Source organism: Stegostoma tigrinum, chromosome 31, assembly GCF_030684315.1.
Source record: "Stegostoma tigrinum isolate sSteTig4 chromosome 31, sSteTig4.hap1, whole genome shotgun sequence".
NCBI lineage: Eukaryota > Metazoa > Chordata > Chondrichthyes > Orectolobiformes > Stegostomatidae > Stegostoma > Stegostoma tigrinum.
This window is the reverse complement of record NC_081384.1, coordinates 1,811,836-1,817,835: the sequence shown is the minus strand read 5'-3', so window position 1 is coordinate 1,817,835 and position 6,000 is coordinate 1,811,836. Positions and strand designations below refer to the sequence as shown.

The 6,000-nt window shown below is 45.1% G+C and overlaps 1 protein-coding gene across 1 annotated transcript in view; it reads left to right on the top strand.

Annotated features, from left to right (window-relative positions):
* Positions 1-444: 444 nt before the first annotated feature.
* The window catches only part of LOC125466135 (tensin-4-like), a 37,702-nt gene continuing 32,146 nt past the window's right edge, over positions 445-6,000 (top strand). The window contains exon 1 of the mRNA XM_048560318.2: positions 445-547. The gene's annotated coding sequence lies outside the window, so the exon portion shown is untranslated. The remainder of the gene's footprint in view (positions 548-6,000) is intronic.

Below are 6,000 nucleotides of genomic sequence, written 5' to 3'. Positions count from 1 at the left end.
ACTCAGACAGCACAGGGTTTAGACAGAGTCAATCTCCCTCTACTTTTTTAAACTGAACGTAAAGCTCCCATTTCTCTTTTAAACTGAATGTAAAGCTCTCTCTACACTTTGTGTTCTAAGCTCCCATCACACACCCAGGAAAATCATACCCTCAAAGCCAATTCTCTTCATGTTTTAACTCAATAACAGCAATCTTTGACACAGTGAAATATGTCGATGTGAATCTGAAATGACTTGATCAAGGTTTAGTTTTGAAAACGCATGTGTTACTATTGGCAGATGCTTGTTGTGTGTTATTTCTTAAACAGAGAATGAGAACTTGTGTTGCAATCTTTAAGCTCTGCTCGCTTGTGTACATTGCTGAGGGAGTGGCTGCCTGATGATACCAGTTTGCTTGTTCTCGTTTAAACCGACCCCGCCCTCCAGCAGCAGTCCACTCATTCCCGTGGGAGGGAGAAATCGGTGATAAAAGATCAGCAGGCCAGGAGCACTGCACTGAAGTGGATAAGTCAGCAGCTTGTGTCCGGGACCCTGTAGCATTGCGAAGGTAAGTAAGCACCACGTTTGTTGTTGGCTAAAATGATCATCAGGAATTATGGAAGATTTTGGAGTAAATGCTATCTGAAATCTAAGTAGGAAATGAGAACAGTGTGGGGCGAAATGGATGGTAAAGACACAGCTGGGCAAAGGACAGGGTTTAGTTTGTTTCTGAAAACAGGTATGAGGTCCGGAGGATGTCAGCTTTCTGGTCAAAGGGATTGCTTCACTACTGCTGAATGTTCAGGAGAGAAAGTGATATTTCAGTGAGATCCAGAAGATGGAATCAGGAAGAGTGGGAATTTTGGTAATGCCAGTGGGATATCCTGGGAGTGGGTAAGGATGCTGATTGGAATCTGCCCTCTGACCAGGGAGGGAGGGCTGAAGGTCCTGCTGGCTGGGCAGTGCCACAGTGTGAGGTAATGGGCAGGACAGGAGGGCGGGGGGTCTCAGGGCTGTAATGCAGATTGAATGGCTGATTCCAAGCAGAATGGGGGATTAACTGAATCATCTTCCTGTGCACTGTGGAACAGGGAAGAGCAGGGGCAGCAAGCAGATCCTATACCAGGGATGAACTGCTGGGCTGGCTGCAGACTGAGCCAGGTATTGAACAAGAAAGAGTAGAGGATGGTGAAATGCAGCAAGGGAGGAAGGTCTCTGATCTTCCAGTGGCTGGAGGATTGTGAATTTGGGGTTCACATGCAGTGATCAGTTTACAAAATACCTCTCAAAAATGGGTCAGTCAGTGTCCATTAAAGTAGGAATTTAGTTTCCTTCAACTTGTGAAATAACTAATGCCATGAAGAAACATTCACTGAGATAATATTTAGGAGGAGGCTTTAGTAACACAAGGATATAAAATTTCCATCAGTAACAAAGACACCAAAGAGAGGGCTGGGATTTCTTCCTGTAGTGAGTTGTGGTTTGGAATGTGCCATCTGAATTTACACTGGAAGTGAATTCAACAAGAATATTCAAAAGGAAATCATTTAAACACTTCCACAGGAGAATTATTCAAGACTACAAAGAATGGACAGAAGGATTAATCTGATTAATCAAAGACTCAACATTAGTATGATGGGATGACTGATCTCTAGTTTTGTATGATTCTATTTCTTTCTGATTCCAAACATTTAAATTCTGTGAGGTTGTCCTATTTAAATCTTTGCACCTGATGCTACTCCTGTATCTACCTGCAAACCAGTGAAATGTCTCCTCTGAACAAACATGTACTTCAGAGTGTTACTGAACGGTGTAATTGCAGGGGCCTGGTAGATAGTCCACACCAGCGCATGGCTTCAGGGCACTAAGTGGAGGGTTTTATTGGGACATACTCCACCAGAGATTTTATTCAGGAGCCTTGAGAACCTTCAGCTTAACACTCTTGTGGTGGAATCAGTGCAACATTTGATTATTATTCATTACTGTCATGTGTACTGAGGTACAATGAAATGTGTTTTATGCACTTTACAGGCAGGCCATGCTATACAATTGCACCAGGGTAACAGAACAGAGTGCAGGAAAGTGTCACAGTTGCCGAGAGTGCAGAGTGAGATTAACATTAATACTTAAAGGAGTCTGTTGAAAGGTCTGATATCAGTGGGAAGAAGCCATCCTTGAATCTGTTTGTACATGTATACCAACTTCTATATTGTCTCCTCAGTGGAAGAGGGTGACAGTATAACTGGGGTGGGAGGGGTCTTTGACGATGTTGGTGGCTTTCCTGAGGCAGTGGGAAGTGTAGATGGAGTCACTGGAAGGAAGGGTGGTTTGCCTGAATGCACTGTGCTGTGTTCACTACTCTGTGGTTTCTTGCGGTGCTGGAAATGGCGGTTGCCAAACCATGCTGTGTTGTATCTGGATAGGATGCTTTCTGTGGTATATCTATAAAAATTGGTAAGAGTCATTGTGGACATGCTGAATTTCCTCAGCCTCCCGAGGCAGTAGAGATGTTGCATCAACAGTGCCCATTGGACTGCTGTAGTTCAAGAAAGCAGCAGCTGACCACCTTCTCCAGGGCAATTGGGGATGTTCTAGTCCATTCAGTGATACCTACTTATTCTGAGTGAAGTTTACAGGTGCCAAACTGGAAGCTGTTGAGATTGTATCAGATAATGGGAACTGCAGATGCTGGAGAATCCAAGATAACAAAGTGTGGAGCTGGATGAACACAGCAGGCCAAGCAGCATCTCAGGAGCACAAAAGCTGACGTTTCGGGCCTAGACCCTTCATCAGAGAGGGGGATGGGGAGAGGGAACTGGAATAAATAGGGAGAGGGGGAGGTGGACCGAAGATGGAGAGAAAACAAGATAGGTAGAGAGGAGAGTAGCAGTTTCAAGGCTGAAGAGATTACAAGAGAGTTGCAGTAGGAGAGAGATGGTAACGTGTTCACTTCCTCGACCTCCGCTCCATTTGGTTTGTATCTTTTATCACTTTAGTAAGTGCGCCAAAGGAAAAATTGAAACACAACATGAAATATGTTGATAAAAATACTCGTTTAATTCGGCAAATTCCAAGCGAGGCTGTCCCAAGTTTTATCAGTTGACCATCTGCATGATTCTGCTTCCTACCTCACTGCGATTAAAACTGATTCAGAGATTTTCTAATCAACTCTCCCATTGAGAGAAGTTGTTACAGATCTCTAGAACAGCTGGGATTTGAACCTGGATCTCCTCACACTATCTGTGCCTGTTCTACAGTGAGTGGGACTGACAACTACATTGGCTAGGAGCTCAGCCAAAACTTCTGATTCAAATGTTACTGAAGAGCACTTAGTCTCTGGTCCGCTTGTATGCAAATTGTTGGACTCCAGGAAATATCAATAAGTAATTCAGGTTAAATAAAAGACTGTAGAGGGCACAGAGAGGATTTACCAGGATGTTGCCTGTAATGAAGAAAGATTGGGCAGACTGGGGTTGTTTCGTCAGAGCAGAGAAGATTGATAGGGGACATGATTGAGATTTATAAAATTAAGCGGGGCATAAGACTATCTAAAGGCAGGAAGAGAATTTTCCTGTTGATGGAGGGATCACTGACCAGGGGCATAGATTTAAGGGATGGGTTAAGAGGGTTGGAGAGAATGTCAGAAACATTTTCACCCAGAGGGTGGTGTGAAGCTGGAGCACACTGCCCGTGAAGGTGGTAATATTGAAGAAGCGTTTGGGTGTGCACTTGTGGCAGGTGCTAGGACATACATAGCTATGGACCAAGTGCTGGAAAATGGGGTTTGAATACTTAGATCTGAAACAAAAGCAGAAATAGCTGGTGGAACTCCGCAGGTCTGGCAGTATCTGTGGGAAGAAAGCAGAGTTAACGTTTTGAGTCCAGTGACTCTTCACCAGAAGTGATTAGACCTATCGAGTGGATGATCTCTCTCAGCCTCCTCCTGTGGTCCCTAGCACCACAGATCCTAGTCTCCAGACAATTCAATTCACTCCATGTGATATCAGGGAATGATTGGAGATACTGGAGGCTGTGGGCCCTGACACATTCTGGCAATAGTACTGAAGACTTGTGCTCCCCTAACCAAGCTGATCCAGTACAATTACAGCACGGGTATCTACCCAACAATGTGGAAAATTGCCCAGGTATGTCCTGTAGATAAAAAGCAGGATAAATCCAACCCGGCCAATTACCGCCCCATCAGTAAAGTGATGGAAGGTGTCAGTAACAGCAGTATCAAGCAGCACCTGCTCAGCAATAATCTGCTCAGTGACGCCCAGTTTGGGTTCCGCCAGGGCCACTCAGCTCCTGACCTCATTACAGCCTTGGTTCACACATGGACAAAGAAGCTGAATTCCAGAGGGTGAGGCGAGAGTGACAGCCATTGATATCAAGGCTGCATTCAACCGAGTGTGGCATCAAGGAGCCCTGGCAAAACTGGAATCAATGGGTATCAGGGGCAAATGCTCTCATGGATGGAGTCCTACCTGACACAGGAAGATGGTCGTGGTTGTTGGAGGTCAGTCATCTCAGCTCCAGGACATCTCTGCAGGAGTTCCTCAGGGTAGTGTCCTCGGCCCAACCATCTTCAGCTGCTTCATCAATGACCTTCCCTCATCATAAGGTCAGACGTGGGGATGTTCACTGATGATTACACAATGTTCAGCACCATTCGTGACTCATCAGATACTGAAGCAGTCCGTATCCAAATGCGATAAGATCTGGGCAATATGAAGGCTTGGGCTGGCAAGTACCAAGTAACATCTGTGCCACACAAATGCCAGGATCTGACAGTCACCAAGAAGAGATAATCTAATCATCATTCCTTAATAATTAATAGCAATACCATCACAAAGCCCTCACTATCAACATCCTGGGTGTTACCATTGATGAGAAATTGAACTGGATTAGCCACGTAAACAGTGGCTACAAGAGCAGGTCAGAGACTGGGAATCCTGCAGTGACTAACTCACCTCCCAACTCCTCAAAGCCTGTCCCACCATCTACAAGGCACAAGTCAGGAGTGTGATGGGACACTCCCCACTTGCCTGGATGGGAGCAGCTCCAACAACACTCAAGAAGCTTGACACCATCCAGGACAAAGCAGCCGCTTGATTGGCACCACATCCAGAAATGTCTCTACCACAGACTTTCAGTGGCAGCAGAACTGCTATGATGTGCTGCAGAATTGCAGGAAGGTTTCTTAGACTGCATGTTCCAAACTTATAACCATCAGCTTTACTCTATAATCAATCTTATGCTGTCCCTGTCCTGGGAGTGTTTGATGGGGACAGTGTTGGAGAAGCTTTGCCTTCACTTTTAAACATTAGACAGTGTACAATTTCCTCTAATGAGTAGTACAACGCTCCAAACGTTCAGTTTCATAAACAGGAATGAATCAGAAACATGAAGTTGCACAAAAGGACATTATGATTTGCTGTGGTTCTGAGCAAGATTCTGCAATCAAGAAGCTTTAAGGAAATCTGTGTTGCTGGCTAATTTCCTTTTGTTGTCAACAGCTGGCAATTCTAACAATACCCTCCAACTAATCCAGAAGGAGCTCTGCTGAGGGTTATCTAAAGGTTAGGCGTGTGGAGAAGCTGGGAAATCAGTTAGAGAAAGCTGACACAAAAATCTCCCACTGACTGCGGTGAAATTAAGTTTTATTGATAGGAGAATTGAATCATCATTGCTGTAGTAACCAGCAGGATGTCCAGCCGAAGCGGGAGGCGGGGGGGAAGCTTCTAGATTCTGTTCCGGCAGTACATGGAGAAATTGGAGTGGGTGGGGTCAGTGATTAGGAAACCGAGACAGCAGATGGATCTCCGAGTACAGAGTAAAAGGGCGAATATTTCAGATACAATGTGCCAGAGAATAGCTGCCTTTTTTGTTGGAGACCCCCTGGGACCAAGCGGTGGTGACTCTCCCCAAGTGTTAGTTGCTGGGTGTGTTTCCATGGGTATTGAAGATGGTGCTGTCAGTTTCCTAGGTTACAGCCCACATGATCAGTCTTCCTGTCAA